This window comes from Panicum virgatum, chromosome 2K (assembly GCF_016808335.1).
Source record: "Panicum virgatum strain AP13 chromosome 2K, P.virgatum_v5, whole genome shotgun sequence".
In the NCBI taxonomy this organism is placed as follows: domain Eukaryota; kingdom Viridiplantae; phylum Streptophyta; class Magnoliopsida; order Poales; family Poaceae; genus Panicum; species Panicum virgatum.
Genome location: NC_053137.1, coordinates 36,674,700 through 36,693,702, shown reverse-complemented (window position 1 = coordinate 36,693,702; position 19,003 = coordinate 36,674,700). Strand labels below are relative to the sequence as shown.

The 19,003-nt window shown below is 43.4% G+C and overlaps 1 non-coding gene across 1 annotated transcript; it reads right to left on the bottom strand.

Annotated features, from left to right (window-relative positions):
• Positions 1-12,735: 12,735 nt before the first annotated feature.
• LOC120696414 lies at positions 12,736-12,842 on the bottom strand. The gene has a single exon (XR_005684185.1). It is a non-coding gene; the product is annotated as a small nucleolar RNA R71 (small nucleolar RNA).
• Between the last annotated feature and the right edge of the window lie 6,161 nt (positions 12,843-19,003).

The window sequence follows — 19,003 nt, the reverse complement described above, 5'->3', positions numbered from 1 at the left end:
TGTGACTTGATCCTGGAACGTATATGATTTCTCGGTTTATGTCCTTTTATAAACCGGGTGTTACACTCTGGGAGTAACCATGTGATGTGTGCGTTAGGTTTGCCTTGCAAGGTTAAGAAACATGATTCGAATCATCCGCTTCTCGCGGCCAATGAGACTGCTTGACCCTTTTACCACATAGAGTAAGAAGTGAAACATGATGATGATCAATATTGTTGGATGATGATGAAAGATAATTGTTCTACCATGTTTGCTACTGGATAGTTGCTCACTTAGAATGGTTAATTGTATTTGAATCCTGAGGCTAAAATTGGAAAATAAGGACCCACTCTTAGTTGCTTTTCGGCAAAACAAACCCCTCAAGCCAAAAGCCTTTCATGTCTAGATAGTGGGCTAAGTATACCCATAGTCGGGTAAGCCTTGCTGAGTATTAGTATACTCAGCCTTGCTTGTGGCTCTACTTTGTTTCAGGTGAGACTTTTGAGGACATGATTGCTAGTTTGACTTGGCCACGCACTCTCCCTCCTGGTTGGTCGGTGGAGTGGGATCCGACTCTGTCCAATGATGACAATGCCGAGTGATGTCACGTACGGGCTTCATCGTGACATCTTGTATCATCGTTTAGATCTTGTTTTATTTCCGATGCATTTTGAACTCTGAACTAGTTTACTGTTTTCGAACTTGAAGTACTTTTATGATTTCGAACTTGGTATGTAATAATTTCAGTCAATACTCGGTGATGTAAGAAACTATGAATTGTTGTAATCTCTGGTCCTGCCTTCGTGTGGGCTACGTTTGCTTCGCCGATCCTGAAAATTAAGTGGTTTTTATCGGGACTTTACCCGAGGGACTGCCGTGGTCTTCCGGTCGAGGTGTGAGTTAAACCTAATTGCCTTTGCGATGATGGTTAGCGCACTTAAGTCGGATTTCTTCGGGCGGTTCTTCCACAGCTGGCATCAGAGCAACAAAGCATACCAGAGAGTAAAATTCGACTTAAAAGATCAAGTCCCTAAAACTTTTGACCACAAAATTTGTGTTTGCAAAATGCGTTGGTTCGTTAAGGATTGTGCTTAGTCCGTAAAGCCCTAGGGAAAAATTATGGGAGTATTACTAGGTGGCTATCTATCTTATGGATTAATTATATCTGACTTCCAGCACATTTCTTTTAATACTTTAAATTCAGTGCTTTACATTCTGTAACGACGCACCTACGCTAAGGTAAGATGGTAAGGATCCTCAGTCAGCTGAGGGAGTCTGACCTTCCCGTCGGTGATGCGAACCGAATGCTGCCCCTCAAGCAGTGGCTTACTTGAGGTGCTACCAATATACTAACTATTAGTTGACTATATTAGGAGTAAAGTATACTCAGTCAGCTGAGGGAGTCTGACCTTCCCGTCGGTGATGTGAACCGAACGCTGCGCTCAAGCAGTGGCCTACTTGAGCTGCTGCCAATATACCGACCATCGGTCGATTATATTGGGAGTAAAAGAAACCGTGAATACGTCGCCCAGGCAACGTATGAGCACTATCCATGCAGTGTTGAACGCATGGATGCCGCTTCTATAGTGAGCGGTAATGTATGGGAACACTTTCATGAGTGCTGGCATGAAAGGTTCAATGAATATATATGCTTTTTCAATCTTCTGCAGGTAAACTAACCATGATTACGTAACTTATGAACGGTCAGAAAGGCGACTAGATATATATAGGGAGAGATGTAAATTGTGCCATGCCACTGGTGCTAACCTCATAAGTCCAAAGCTATTTGGCAATTATTTTCTTGTGAGGATGAATAGGTCGTGCATGCATCATATCACTGAAATGGAATAAATCTCTTATGGTTGGGTTGGGAGCGATAGGTTCATTTTGAGTATGGTTATCGATCACTTAAGGTGTTTCTAGAAATCTATCACTTTCTGTTGTCCCCTGAGAGATGAAATTATGGGACCTATGAAATGACCTTATCTGTAGTTTTTCCTGTGGAGGATTCTGTTCCAAATCTTGTTTTCTAGCTGCTGTTTAAATTTGACAATTTTTCGACTAGAATACAGTGGTTTACACTAGAAACCTTGGCACCCCTGTATGTCAGTTTTGAGCACTTCTGTTGCACAAAATTTTAGGCCAGTCTAGGGAAGTTTTCTGTATATGTGTTCAATACAAAACTTGTGCCAAATTTACTCACCGAGCTGCTGTTAAAATTAGGTAATTTTAGGCTTAGCATTTTGTCCTCACCGCTCATTTTACTAGCTCTCTGGTCACTGAAAATTCTGGGCAGATAGCAAAGGGAATCTCTAAGGATAAGACCTTCTTAGACTCTGATCTAGCTCTTGGGTTGACTAGCAAAGTTGTGCACAATGACCTTAGGAATGTTCTGGTAAAATTTGAGAATTTTCGGAGTACAACTTTTTCGGTTATACCTATTTTCATGCACTGCCCAGAATCTGTTTTTACCTATATCTCACCCTTGCACATCTTTTGTACAGATGGTTGCCCCTGCTCTCCTGGTGTTTGATGAGGATGGGCGTGCACACTCCAAGTGCACACACTGGTAGGGTTTCCCCTCCATTCTTTGGGAAGTGATGCGCGACGCCGGATATCCCAGTCCCCCACGCTATGTGGGCGAGGAGTTCCATGAGATGGGAGTCGCGCACTATCGCGTGCGCATGACTCATGCTCCCCACCCTTTTCCAGCTCACTAGGCTTCCTTGGAGCTGGAGGTAGTTGGACACCGTCTGATTGACACTTGGGAGCTTGCAGCCATGAAAGCGCTCAACAAGTTTTGTGAAAAAAAAACTATGCAACTGTCACACTAGCCCCTATTGGCCTCTTTCTAGCAGAGCAGCCCAATGACCCTAACTAGCTTAGTCGGGTCGGACACACTGGGTACCTTCAGCAGAATAGAGCTGCAGAGACTATCTCCATGTCGGTGAAGTGCATGAATGCACTCTACCGCTTGCAGACCTTACAGGGCAAAGCCATGGCCCAGATCATTGGCTCTGCGCAGACTAGCCATGAGATGGTGAATGCTAAGAACGAGCAGATCGTGGATCTTGATGCCCATATTAGCCAACTTGAGGGTCAAGTTGAGGAGCGTGACGCGCTCTCTTGGACGAGAGGGATGCTGACCTTGCGCTTCTGGAGCAGCAGTTCAACACCCTCCAGATTCAGCTAGATGATGCTTTGGATCACATCGAGATGTTAGAGGCTCAGCAGGCCCAGCCCGAGGCCATGGAGGAGGAGCCCCAGGAGGTTCAGGGTGTCTCAGGACTTGGCACTGTGTCGGGAGTTCCCATGACACCACCTCAGGGAGCTCACTCCCCCGTTAGGAGCGAGGCATCCGTCAACAACCTTGACGACTTTTAGATGATGACCTTGGAGGACTTTTGCACATACTCCTCGATAGGGTAGCCTAACTTTTGGACAGTGATGTAATAGACTAACTAAAAGTTGAGTACCTCTATTTTTGTAATGAGTGCCACTTGATTGTATAAACACTCTAATCGTGTAGACCATGGCTGTGAACTTGGTGGATGGTTGTAATTGCTGGTTGCAGTTGAACATGTCGCTGCAGAAACTTGTCGGAATTTTTATCTCTGTTTCCTTGCATTTCTGAGCTGTGTGTTGAATACCAAAGTTGTCATAAATTTCGTGATCTGGGTGCTCACCAATTTTCAGAATTATTAAATTATTGTACAAAAAATTATGCGCCAAATACTACAGCTCGGCCTGCTGGAAAACAGCCAGGACAGAGAAGCCGAAACAGAATTTTTTTACCCTCCTAACTGCAAAATTAGCTCTCATGATGAATACCAAAAATGTAGAATAACAGATTATCTTTCTTGTGTCAAAATTTCAGAGCATTTAGACGAGCGGAACGTTAGATATGAATTTTCTTGTGACAAACAGCGTTCTGCCAAAGTGTTATCCTAATCGTTCGAATCTTATCCCTCGCAATTGTATCCTTTGCATATTGAGCTCATGTACTATCTCACTAACGGATTGATTTGAACATTCCAGATGGTGGGACCAACTCGCGGCCACCCTGAGGGTTTTGGGAATGCAAGTGGCAGCGGATCGCAGCAGCCGCCACCACCGCCACCCAACTTCGCGGAATTCCTGGCTGCCCAAACTGAGTTATTGCGCCAACTCATCCAAGGGCAGCACCAGCAGCGAGGTGGACGCAATGACCACCAGCTCCAGTCCGCAACGTACCCGGATTTCTTTGGGACACAACCTCCTTTGTTCAACAGGACGGAGAAACCACTTGATGCGGACGCTTGGATTAAGACAATTGAGTCCAAGTTTGACTTGTTGACAGTGCCATGCTCTGAGGCTAATAAAGCCCGTTTTGCCGCGCAGCAGCTTCGTGGCTTGGCACGCTTATGGTGGGACCATTACAATGGAATGCTTCCAGCTGATCATGTGGTTACTTGGAATGAGTTTAAAACTGCTTTCAGAGCTCATCATATTCCTAAAGGTCTTATGGACCGAAAGTTGAATGAATTCTTGGCCTTAACTCAAGGTACTCGCACAATGATGAAGTATGCTCAGCCTTTCAATCAGTTGTGCCAATATGGGGGATATCACATGGATACCGATGCTAAGAAGCGTGATCGCTTCCTTCGGGGTCTGAATACCAAGCTGAAAGAACGACTCAATGTTGTTCGAGTTGATTCCTATAATGAGCTAGTGAACATGGAAATTACTCAGGAGGATTGTATCATGGTTCATAAAGCTGAAAAGAAGAGGAAGGCACCAGTTGGACCCTCTAGTGCTCCGCCACAGAGGTATCGCTTAGTGCAGAATGCTACACCCCAATCTTGTCAGAAAGCCCCTCAGCAAGGTCGTTGGATTGCCAGGCCTCCCCAACAACAGAGTAATGCCCGACCTCCTACTCCACAGCAAAATGGCCCAAGGCCGAATACTCAACAGCCACTTCATCCAGGCAATGCAAATCGTTGCTTCAACTGTGGAAGTTCCACTCACTTTGCTCGAGAGTGTCCTCAAGCAAGATAGCCAAATCAGGGGCAAGGCTCTAATCAGAACAAGAATAGGAAGCAGACTATCTAGGTCAGGCAAGGACGGATTAATTTCACCACTCTTGAAGAACTTCCTGAAGGAGCACCAGTAATGTCGGGTACATTTTCTATTCACAACAAACCTACAGTTATATTATTTGATTCAGGTGCATCACATAGTTTTATTAGTGCAAAATTTGGTACAAAAGTGGATTTGGATTTCTGTCACACAAAAGGGTCTTATATGATATAACACCGGGTGGGAAAGTTGCTTCAAATCAAATCAAAAGAAACATTCTTATCAAACTAGGTAGCAAAACCATCAAAACTAAACTGATCCTTTTGGCACTTGGAGGCATAGATGTTATTTTGGGAATGGATTGGATGAATCGACATGGAGTGGTCTTAGAGATTCCTTCCCGAGCTGTTGAAATCAATTCCCCAACCCATGGAACCACTACTCTCTATTTGCCATTCCAAGAGTGTATAAATTCTTGTGCATTTGCCATGAGTCAATCCAAACTAGAAGAAATCCTGGTGGTATGCGAATATGTCGACGTTTTTCTAGATGACTTGCTAGGAATGCCACCAGATAGGGACATTGAATTCATTATTGAGTTGCAGCCAGGCACTGCCCCTATCTCAAAGTGACCATATAGAATGCCACCTAAGGAGTTGGCTGAATTGAAAACTCAACTTCAAGAACTTCTAGACAATGATTTCATTCGACCTAGTGCATCACCTTGGGGTTGTCCGACCCTCTTTGTAAAGAAAAAAGATGATAGTTTGAGGTTGTGTGTGGACTACCGACCTCTCAATGCGGTGACAATCAAAAATAAATATCCACTTCCCCACATTGATGTTCTTTTTGATCAATTGGCTGGTGCGAGAGTCTTTTCAAAGATTGATCTCTGGCTATCATTAGATCAAGATTTGCTCATGTGATATTCCTAAGATGGCCTTCTCCACACGATATGGACTCTATGAATATTTAGTCATGTCTTTTGACCTCACCAATGCACTTGCCTACTTTATGTATCTCATGAATTCAGTATTCATGCCCAAACTGGACAAATTTGTTGTGGTTTTCATCGATGACATCCTTATTTATTCCAAGAATGAGGAGGACCATGCTAAACACTTACGCATTGTTCTTCAACGCCTCAGAGACCATAAGCTATATGCTAAGTTTTCCAAATGTGAGTTCTGGCTGGATAGTGTAAAATATTTGGGCGACACTATTTCCAGTGAAGGCATAGCCGTTGACCCTAGCAAAGTACAAGAGGTGATGGACTGGAAACCTCCTACTTCCATCCATCAAATTCGCAGTTTTCTTGGTTTAGCCGGATATTATCGCCGATTCATTTCGGATTTTTCCAGAATTGCTAAGCCTATGACTGAACTATTGAAGAAGGGAGTGAAGTTTTTGTGGGATGAAAAATGTGAAAATGCTTTCCACACTCTAAGAGAGCAGTTGACTACCACACCTGTCTTAGCTCAACCTGATAACACCAAGTCCTTTGACGTGTATTGTGACGCGTCGGGTACTGGACTTGGATGTGTGCTTATGCAAGATAACCAAGTCATTGCTTATGCTTCATGAGCTCTTCGGCCTCATGAGCAGAATTACCCCACTTATGACCTCGAGTTAGCAGCCGTCATTCATGCCCTAAAGATATGGAGGCATTATCTTATGGGTACTCATTGCAATATCTACACCGATCACAAGAGTCTCAAATATATCTTCACTCAAGCCGACCTAAATATAAGCCAAAGAAGATGGCTAGAATTAATCAAGGATTATGATCTTAAGGTGCACTATCACCCAGGCAAGGCTAATGTAGTAGCGGATGCACTAAGCCACAAAGCTCATTGCCATTGCCTATCCGTGGAATCCTATAGCAAAACACTATGCCACGAGATGAGGAAGCTCAATCTAGAAATGATTCCTCAAGGCACTTTGAATCACATCTCCATTGAACCAACTCTTCATGACCAAATCATCATGGCACAATTACAGGATAAAGGTGTTGGGATCATCAAACAAAAACTCTCTCAAGGGGACAGAAAATATAAATGCTTCCGCCAAGATCACAAGGGAGTTCTATGATTTGAAAGTCACATAGTCGTCCTGAAAAATCATGAGCTCCTAAAGCAAATTCTCAATAAGGCACATCTTTCGAAATTCTCTATTCACCCGGGTAGTAGAAGATGTATCAAGACCTAAAACAAAACTTCTGGTGGACTAGGATGAAAAGAGAAATCACTAAATATGTCACAGAATTCGACACTTGTCAGAGGGTAAAAGCCAGTCACCTGAAAGTAGCTGGTACACTTCAACCTCTGCCTATACCGTCATGGAAATGGGAAGATATTAGTATGGACTTCATTGTTGGTTTGCCAAACACCTCTCAAAAGCATGATTCCATTTGGGTTATTGTTGATAGGCTCACAAAATCAGCACATTTCATTCTGGTACATACTACCTACAATGCTAAGAGGTATGCCGAGATCTATCTTGACCGCATTGTGTGCTTACATGGAGTACCCAAAACCATTATTTCTGATCGTGGTGCTCAGTTTGTGGCATGCTTCTGGGAGCAATTGAAATCTTCCTTGGAACCAAACTAATCCGAAGTTCAGCATACCATCCTCAGATCGAAGGACAAACCGAGAGGGTAAATCAAATCTTAGAAGACATGTTGAGAGCTTGTGTCATCCATTATGACAAGAGTTGGGACAAATGTCTAGCTCTAGCAGAGTTCTCATACAACAACAGCTATCAAGCGAGTTTGAAAATGGCACCATTTGAGGCCTTGTATGGTCGCAGGTGTCATACTCCTTTGAGCTGGTCGCAAGTTGGAGAACGAGTGATATTCGGGCCCGATCTAGTAATTGAGGCAGAAGAAAAAGTTAGGGTAATTCAAGCAAACCTTAAGGCGGCACAGTCAAGACAATTCGAAGTTGGTGATCACGTCTATCTTAGAGTTTCACCAACTAAGGGTATACAACGATTTGGAGTAAAAGGGAAACTAGCTCCTCGTTATGTTGGCCCTTATGAGATCATTGAAGTATGTGGACCCGTGGCTTATAGAGTGCGACTTCCTCCATAGCTATCCGCCATACATGACATCTTTCATATTTCTCAACTTAAGAAGTGTGTCAGAGTTCCTACCGAAATTATCGAACAACAAGAAATCTTGGTGGACCCAGATCTCTCTTATGTTGAATATCCTCTCAAAGTCCTTGATCAAAAGGAGAGAAGTACTCGACAAAAAGTAGTTAAAATGTATAAAGCTCATTGGAGCCATCACACTAAAGAAGAAGCCACATGGGAAACTCAAAGCTACCTCAATCAAAACTTCCCTGGTTTTCTCGATTCTATCAAAGGTACCGCACTTTCCGCACTTAGTCGTTTGTCCGAATCTCAGGACGAGATTCTTTTTAAGGGGGGTGGGCTGTGACAGCCCAGGTAATTAAAATGGTAATCAAGAGGAATTAAACCTATCATCATGCATCATTAATCAAGAATAATTAAATCGTTGCATGTATATGTGTATGCACATGTAAAATGCATCTTTCATATGTTGTTGGTGAAATTTTCCACACTCCCCATGAAATGACAAGTAAAATGTATGGATAGGCACTCTAGGTGATGTTTGAAATTTTGCAAGAATACTTGATTTTCAAATTAGCAACATGCATAGAAAATAGTGTTTTAATTCAAATTGTGACAAACAGGCTTTGAAAATAACTTTTAAAATATTGGTCGAATGAAATTTTTCTTAAAATCAAAGTTGTAGGTTTTCTTATGTTGAACAACTTTCGTGTTCAAAGTTTTTCAAGTTGCCACACAAAATTTCAAAATAAATTTGAATTTCAAATGAATCGTTTATCATTTTCAAGTAAGTTTCAATTTTATCTTGCAAACAAAAGTTCAAATGAAGTTTTGCCTGAAATGAAAGTTGTAGGAAATAAAATTTTGAACAACTTTTGTATTTAAAGTTTTTCAAGCACAGTTCATTTTTTTGGAGAAATTGGAAGTCAAACTGAGTTGACTAAATCCTCCCTCTACTCTCTCTCTACTCCCTCTCCTGTTTCTTGCCGAGCCGAGCAGAGGCCGCCGGCCACTTGGCCGGCGATGCCTGACGCCCTGAGCTGCGCCAAGCCCGTTCCAACCAAGTTCCCCGACTGGCCTTTGACCGCCCTCGCCCCGTCCCATCAGCTTCTCCACGCGCTCGCCATGCGCGAGCCCTTCGGTGCACCGCGCGCGGCCTTGCAGGCCACCACGGCCGAGCGCTGAGCCTTCACCCACGCCCCTCCCCTGCAGCACGCCTCCCCCTCTCCCATTTGTTTCGCGAGGAAGCTCTCTCGCCCCTCCCACTCCTCCTTCCTTCCCAGAGCCCCAAGCTGAGCTCGCTGTGCCCAGAACGAGCACCGCCGCCAGCCATTGCCGCCGCAGCCCTCTAGGCCGCCGCGAAGCCCCCTCCTCCACCCTACCTCGTCCCAAATCGACACCCCAGACACCTTCCCCACCGCCCACTGAAGCTCCCCGACCCGCTCGCCTCCGCCCAGAGCCGCCGGCGCACCCCTTTCTGACGACTCCGAGCTCAATCGAAGACACCCCGTGGTAGACCTCGACCTCCTCTATCCTCTTCCCCACCAGGCCCTCGCCGCCGGTGACCACATGCGCCGGATTTCGGCCGCCTGCCGCCTCGCCTACTTCAACTCCGGCCAAGGGCTGGATTGGAAGCCCCCAAATCTTCCCAGGGGCCTATATGCAAGATCTCGTTTTCTTTTCTTTTTCTTTCCAGAAACAGCAAACCTTTAAAATCAATATCAATTCATGGAAAAATTGGAAAAATGCAAACTCAACTGTTCTGAGTTCCTTGTGACTAGATCTACAACTTTTGTTACATGCACGTTTTCATGTGCTCAATATTTTTTGCTCTATTTAAAATACAAAGGAAGGGTAGCTTCTATTGTATCTCAAGTTTTATCCAGTGCACGTATACCATTTTTGGTCAGTATGTTTAATGTTATGGGAGTAGACTTGTGTGAAAATTTGGTGGCCAGTTTACACACCAAGCTATAGGTTTTATTTAGGTCTTGATTTATGCCTAGGATAAATATGTTCAATTTTCCATGTTGTTCCACCATGAACCATAAGCTGAAACTTTTGCAGTGCTTCTGAATTATTACCTAGATGCTTTAGAAAAATGTAGGGACTTTTTACCCAAGCAGAACATGCTCAAGTGATTTATGCTATGAATAAATGCACTAAACTAAGAAAAATAGTTTCTCTGCCTAGAAAAATCTGATATTTTTACTAGAGCTTTAATTTGAGTACCTAATGATTCTCGTAAAGTTTGAGCCCATTAAACTCAGCAGAACTAGCTGTGAAAATTAATTTTGTTCCATGCAGCTCTATTTTGTTAAATTTTTCATGCCTAGTGAACTGCTCCTTTAAATCTGAAAATTTTACAGTAGGCTCATAATAGGATCATCAACACTCAGTTAAATTTTCATTTCTAGTACTTACCTATTTTGTTCTATAGAAATTAATCTTGTTTCTAGCAGTGGCTATGTAAAATAATTATCATCCTTTTTCTGTTGCATGAAACTTACTGAAATTCTTATAGTAGGATGTTAATTAAGTTTCTTACCATGTGTGAAAATTTCATGACCAGAGGATGTGATTAACTCCACTTTTACTTTATACCTAGCTCGCACATGTCATATGACTAGGAATGAATTAGTGGCGTTTTGGAAAATCACCCTAGTTCTGTTATGAACTAAACCACGATAATTAATACTCGATAAACAATTCCCAATGAGATGAAAAATGAAAGTGTTTTATTGTCCAACTTGAGTTTTGTTGGATTACAATTTTATAAGTGAGATAAATAATAACTTGTTATCATCACAATAGCTCATGTATGTGCATTTCATATAGATTCGACTACTCTTGCTGACGGTACGTACGAGCTGGTGCCGGAGTCCGAGAGTGAGAAGCGTGAAGCTCAAGTTAATCTAACAGAAGCTGCATAAGATCCAAACCAAAGTTCGGAAGAGCCCAAGGCTGACTACGCTCAGGAAGGCAAGCCCCGGAGCATGACCTATTTATTTGCAATTTATGTAATTTATTGTTCCTATTTACTTGTGCATTTAAGTTAAAAGGAGTTGTTTGGAACCTTAGTTGCATTATACTAGGTACCTATGCATTTAAGCCTTGCTGAGTATTAGTATACTCAGCCTTTGCTTGTGGCTCTACTTTGTTTCAGGTGAGACTTTTGAGCACATGATTGCTAGTTTGACTTGGCCACGCACTCTCCCTCCTGGTTGGTCGGTGGAGTGGGATCCGACTCCGGCCAATGATGACAATGCCGAGTGATGTCACGTACGGGCTTCATCGTGACATCTTGTATCGTTGTTTAGAACTCGTTTTATTTCCGCTGCATTTTGAACTCTTAACCAGTTTAATGTTTTCGAACTTGAAGTACTTTTATGATTTCGAACTTGGTATGTAAGAATTTCAGTCAAGACTTTGTGATGTAAGAAACTGTGAATTGTTGTAATCTCTGGTCCGGCCTTCGTCTGGGCTATGTTTGCTTTGCCGATCTTGGAAATTAAGTGGTTTATATCTTGACTTTACACGAGGGACTGCCGTGGTCTTCCGGTCGAGGTGCGAGTTAAACCTAATTGCCTTTGCGTTGATGGTTAGCGCACTTAAGTCGGATTTCTTCGGGCGGTTCTGTCACAGCTAGCTCGATAGTTTAGAAGTATTTTAGGAGTCTTTCTCGCTCGTTGTCCTCCTAGCTGCTTACCTCTCTAAGAATTAGAGTCTCCTATGTCAGACGGTCTTTGTTGGCCATTATCTTATCATATCCGGCTTACCCCCACTAAGTCGGTTGATATCTCTAGTAAAGTTTGTCATTCGATTCTTCAATACTCTTTACCATAGTGCTTCCCTGAGGAAAATTACGATACCCTGGAATACTCCAAGGTGAAGTGCTACAGCGGTGATTCTGTGCGCTTGCGGAATCCATATCCTATTGAGCATAAGAAACACCAACAAGCATTTCTGGCGCCGTTGCCGGGGAAGCAATAGGCTAATGATATTGTCGAATAGTTTGATAAAATTTACTAATTTATCACCGCTAATTTTAGTGGGATTACCATTGCTCTCGGTATCTTTGTGATTTCTGTAGAGCAGTGCAGGACCAGATTTGATCTACCATATCACTTCAACTCAGATCTAGAAGAATTGGGTGAATTGTTTGACACATAGTCGTCCTACCAGAAGGAATTTTCTTAGGATCAAGGTTTGACAACACCAGCTTCAATACCCATGGCTTAGAAGACACTCTGTCAATTCTCAGCCCCGTCCAATAGCCATATCCCTACTTGACTGGTCAATGACCAAGGCACTGATGGCTTTGAGATCAAGACTAGTCTTGTCAACATGATCCAAGCAAGTCCCTTCTGTGGAAAGGCATCAGAGGATGCCAATGCTCATCTTCAAAATTTTCTGGAAGTAAGCAGCATAATCAACCCAAAAGGCACTACGATGGATAATATCTGTCTTTGACTGTCCCCATTCTCTTTGCTTGGGAAAGCAAAGACGTGGTTCTACACCCTCAAGGAAGGATTCGACACTTGGGATGCATGCGCCAATGCTTTTCTGGTCAAGTATCTTCCGGTTGGCAAAACCAACACCCTTCGGAACAGGATTTCTAGTTTTCAACAACTCCAAGACAAAACAGTCCCGGAAGCCTAGGAACATCTCCAGGAATACATTACAGCATGCCCACACCATGGCATGGAAGAATGGCTTATCATTTAGAACTTTTTCCATGGCCTGAACCAGCGATCGCAAGATCACATGGACGCAGCAGCGGGAGGATCATTCCTCTCCCTCGATGTTACTGGAGCTAGAGTGCTCATCAACAAGGTTGTTTCCAACTAGAGTTGGATGGCAGATAGGCAGCCGGCCCATTCAAAAGGAATACATGAAATTGACAGTGTCGACAGGCTGGTGGCCAAGATGGATCTTCTCATGAAAAAGTTGGAATCTCCACACCAGGAGGTTAACCAGATTGAGTCTCGGATGACATGTGAGAAATGTGGCAATACTTGACAATCGGGCAAATCTTGCTCGTTCACTCAAGAGGACGAGAACTCCATTGGGAATGACACTCCCAATAACTTAGACTGCCGTCCTCAGCAAGGTTGGAATTCTAAGCCCGACCTCCCCTTCGGCCAACAACAAGGTAACAATTTTAATAACAGTTTTCAGCCCTCGCTTAAAGACTTCATGTACGGACAAAAACAAATCAATGACAACATTAGTAAGAAATTTCTCTCTAATGATAAAATTCTTGAATCTTTGGCTATGCAACTAGATGGATTTAACACTGTTATTAAAAAATCAGTTGAGTCTCAATGAATTGATAGAAACTAAAGTGACTCAACTGGCCTCATCCTGTCGTAACCATAACACGGGGGAGCTATCTGGGAAACCGGAAGTGAAACCGAAAGAAAGCGTGAATGCGGTAGCTGTGCGGGCAAGACAATCTGCATAGAGACCACATCTTCTGCAGGATGTAGGAACACGATGAAAGACGGTAACCGCTAGGAATACCGATGCTGAAGATGGGGTGCTGGAGGAGGCCGAAGAATCCAACACCATTGCTACCCAGGAAGACCCCATGGAACCCCCTAGAACTTCACGGGACTGTCACGATACAACCGCTTTACCATTTCTAGAGCGATGAAGGAGGCTGGTGGCCGGCGAGCAATTCGGCAAGTTCGTTGAGGTAATTAAGAAGCTTTATGGCAACATACCACTTCTTGATACTATGCAGGTTCCCACGTACGCCAAGTATCTCAAGGATATTCTTGGCAATAAGAGGGTCCTGCCAACCACCGAGGTTGTGCAGCTTACAGATGAGTGTAGCACAACTATACTTAACCCTCTCCTGGAGAAGAAGAAACCAGGATGCCCCACCATCACATGTTCCATCAGAGCTCAACAATTTATGCACGCTCTTTGCGATCTGCAAGCAAGCATCAGCGTCATGCCAAAGGTAATTTATGACAAACTTAACCATCATGTGCTTTCTCCTACTACCACATGTTTGCAGCTAGTAGACCAATCGGTTCGTCATCTCGCGAGGATCGCCAAGGATATTCCGGTGAAAATACGGAATTTCTTTGTCCCCGTTGATTTCGTCATTCTTGATATGGAAGTCGACACCAAGATCCCTCTCATATTGGGGAGGCCATTCTTGAGTATGACAACTACACACATTGATACGGGAGTTGGAGTAATCCAACTCAACATCAATGGGTAGAAGGAGAGATTCAGCTTCAGACCGAAGGATGAACAATGCTCACAGATCAAAAGTTTCAATTGGAAGGAATTTGTGAAAGTGCTGGAGAAGCCATATACCCTATCCAACTCTACCCTCATTGAATTCATGGAGAATCTTCGAACTCGGGAGGAGATCAAGGTGTATAACCAACAGAACACAAAGTGGAACATCCAACGAAAGAAATTTCTAGAATTTGGGAAGAAAGAAATTTCTAGAATTTGGGAAGAAAGAAATCGAAGTAACTCTGCCAACAACGGAGGAAAGTGTCGCCACCGTCTCCATCAGGTGACGACGACCGAACCCAAGGTATGGATAGTCTCGCTCGGGACGAGAAAATAGAGCCCTTGCCATGAGGTACGTTGTAGTTATCCATTCTTGCATTTGCATATAGGATAGTTTATCTTCTTGCATAGCTTTCCCTTTCACATCATGGCATGTTTAAATTATCACAAATGCATTCTTTCAATTCTGCATTGCATACAAAAAAAATCGGCCAAGATGGCAGACCTACTGAGCTTCATTCAACTTTGGGGGGGAGGTGCCATTGTATCAAGGTAAGTCATCCAACCTGTCCTTTCATCTTGTGTCCTTAAAAAATATAGTTTGAGTCTTTCAAAAATTCAAAAAAAGAGAGAATAAACTAAAAATAAAAACAAAATAAATAAATAAGACAAAAAAGGTTTTCATGCTTTGAATAAAACTCCCAACACATATGCGTGGAAATCCGTGTAAGCTCTTATCATGGAGATGATAAATAGTTGCTCATTCCATGCTTTGCAAATACCTCGTATACAACCTTTTTCTCTCCTAGTACTTGAAATGTTGGCTCATGGAAATATCACTAAAATTCTGGTTTGAGTGGGAGCATTAGCTTGATTTCCAAGTCTAAGTTGTTGTGAGATTTGAGATAACCCGAATCAGAATAAAACTGTTTTCTCTAGTAGGGAACCTCTCGGAATTTCTTTAAAAAAATGGTAAAGATTTCCTCTTTGGTTTACATGTCCTAACCAGAGCCATAATGTTTTATCATATGAACCGATTTAAGCTATCTTGAGTTATTTTGAGCTTTGCCGAATAGTGAGTCCTTTCAAAAAAGGTACTTGCCATCTACCGATCTTTCTCCTTTGCGTACCTATTGTTTTGCTAGCCTCAAAATATCTGGCATGTCAATCACCTACTCCGGGTATTGATATCCTTCGCCAGACAATTCCCCTCACAACAAAACAAAAAATCTCCACAGTGAGCCTATCCATCTCAAATGGTCTATCCAAGAAATGCTCCCTTCCAACAACTCTATCCTCATGGAGTATGGGTCATCTTCCTTAAAAAAAACTCAAGAAAAAAAAGAGACAGGACCCATACCTCTACTCAAGAGAGCTCAAATAAGGAGCTCAAATAAAAAGACCAATTGTTTTCTAAGTGTGAGTCCATTTCCTCCCTCTACCCAGAACATTTTTACCTTCCATAAGATCGGGATTTGATCAAGTACCATACCTTTTGCGAACCACATTTCGGCTCGGCAACACAAGTAACCAAGGTACGCTACTCTTCCTACCCAAAACTCCACATATCAGCCTTAGACTAGGAAGAAGATGGTCAAAATTTCTGACCATGGCGAGGATCATACATCTTGAGCGGCTTGAGAGTACCATTGGGAAATCTTAAACCACTTTTTGAAAACTTGCAAAATATTCCGAGATAAGAACCTGAACAGAAAGCAGGAAATATTCTGATAAAGGTTGTTTAGTCTCTCAACTGCCCAAGACGAAATGCCAATAAGCACCATCTACCAGAAACCAAGATATGAGCCAACTCATTAACAGTACAAATGGGTTAGAGTAATATGTTGTGCATAAGGTTTCTACAAGGTATGAGCATTGATGCAACTCCTGATCCACTGAGCCTCAGCTTTACCTTTGCTCGAGTGGGGGTGTTGACGGCCATTATTTCCCATTTTGACCGTCAACCTCTCGGGAATAAATTGAGCTTTGCACCATGTTCCATACATATTTTACCTAGTCCTAACAAATTCCACAAGTTTTGGTGGTTTGAGATGTTTTGCAGGATTATGCTCAAAATATGCAGGAAACAATACTAAATGGAGCATGTACAAGGATGGCAAAACATGGATATAAGATGACACCATTATAAACATTGTCAAATGCAAAATTTGACATTGCCATGTTGAAGAGCTCGTCAAGATTATTGAATTGGACACTTGGATTACCCAATTCGGAGTCCGGATGCAAAAGTTATGCAAATCACAAGTTTCGGACTCGTGTTGCGCAAAGGCTGCAGGCTGGCCGGCCTCGCCTAGGCCGGTCGGCCCAACACCTCTGCCAAACACATCTTGCCTTGCCACAAGACCACTAAGAGCCCTCCAATGGACCCCTATGCACTGGATATACAAGCAAATACAAAAGTTATGACCGAAAGGCCTAGCACATGGATTAAAGGACCCATTTTCAGCACTTGCCGAGATCTTTTGGACCGGAGCACCACTATGGACTTCATGCACCCTTTGATCAAGATGTCGGTGAAATGGAGGGCCGAGATGTGCCAACTCTAGGCCAGCAAGCCTAGGGGAGGCCGGCCAGCCTACAATTTTCAGCTTTGAACCAATGCAACCTACACTGACATCTAGAGAAGATCAGGAGTGTCCACGAGAAGGTCGGCGCCGAACGGAGAGGATCCCAGGTCGGGCGGCCTAAGGGAGGCTGGACGGCCCCACTTTGTAGCGTCTCGAATTCAGCTTTGGCGTGGAAGTTAAGCACACCGACTACAACTGCTTACCACTGACGCTATGTGTTTTACCTGCCAAGAACTGACCTTGGAGTGTTATAAATAGGCCTCCACCCCTCACTTGTGAGACACACACAAAAGGAGCTCTCTTCTCTCACTTTTACTTTCTAGAGTAGGTTAGGTAGTTGGGAGTTAGAGTCGAGTCGAGCTTGTCTCGGGATTCCGGAGTCGTCATCGAAAGTCGGGTATAAGCTCTTGTATCTTTTCCTTTGACATTTATCAATATAGTTATCTTCTTTATCTTTTCGAGTCAGCTTTACTTTATGCATTAGTTATCTTCTCAAGTTATCGTACTTGTGTGCGGAAGTAATTCCTTTATCTTAGGCTTTGTATCTTTCTCGTTTATCGGGATCTTACCTTGCGGGTTTTCTCGCCCGGACTAGGGAACTCAAGTTAGGCCCCTAGGTTGAGGGGGACAAGAGAAATTCTAACACCGAGTACCGACGTGGTGTCCGAGCTTAGTGTTAGCTAGAAAGTGTGTTCCACCCCACGGTACCATTGTGGTAGGCAGCAGGTGGTGACAGCCCAGTCTGTTCCTTGTAGTCCACCACGTTCGTGTGCTGTAATAGCAGTAGTGCCGACTGCCATTGGACTCCCTTCTCACCCCAGTCTGAGTCCTTCTCTGAGGCCGTCGAAGTAAGCTCTAGGTTCCCAATAACTAGTTAGAAGCAAGGTTTAGTCTAGAGAGGCTAGCTCGATAGTTTAGAAGTGTTTTAGGAGTCGTTCTCGCTCGTTGTCCTCCCAACTGCTTACCTCTCTAAGAATTAGAGTCTCCTATGTCAGACGGTCTTCGTTGGCCATTATCTTATCATATCCGGCTTACCCCCACTAAGTTAGTCGGTTGATATCTCTAGTAAAGTTTGTCATTCGATTCTTCGATACTCTTTACCATAGTGCTTCCCTGAGGAAAATTACGATACCCTGGAATACTCCAAGGTGAAGTGCTACAATGGTGATTCAGTGCACTTGCGGAATCCATATCCTATTGAGCATAAGAAACACCAACATGGACTGCCCATGGCTCCGCACGACCTCCTCGGGTCCCTCGGTCCAGATCTACTCGCATTCACCCTTCACCGTCTTGGTCCCTCGGCATGAACCTTTCGCTTCTCCGAGCCTACTCGCGTCCATCCTTCACCACGATCCTTCAGCATGAAGCTTTCGCCTGACCTTCACCATGCGCTGTCGACCTCCATGCCGCATCCTACACCTGCACATCATGAGCCAAGAGATACATCAAATCCACATGATGTTGTCAATCACTCATCATCCAAGGGTGACCACCATTGGTCCTCAATCTCCCCCTTGATGAGTGCATTGACAACACCCAGCACAAATCCATCAAATCAAAAAGATTAAAAGAAAAAGAATGAAAACAATGCTCATCCAAGAGATCCAAAAGCCAAGAGAAAAGGCAAGCACAATATCTCTCGAAATGAAAAGTCTTAGTTCCCATAGACAAGAGCAAAAGCTCGACACAACTGAGACAAAACACATGATCCCTCAAGAAAAGGCAGAAAAGGCTCAACATCGATCATGTGCAAATTGAAAGTTCGAATCAAAATCCGGCTCCTCAAGAAGAGGTAAAAGCTCAACACAGTCGACAGAAGAGCAAAGAGGTAAAAACTCAACACAGCCGACACAAGAGCAAAAGGGACATAAAAAATCTCGCATTGCTCAAGAACACCTAAAATGCCATCAAACCCATTTCAACAGTTTTGACAAAAGCTCATCACTGTCAAATCAAGGCTCATATCAACTTGATTTCACATTATCTCCCCCTTGATGAGTGTGTTCACAACATTA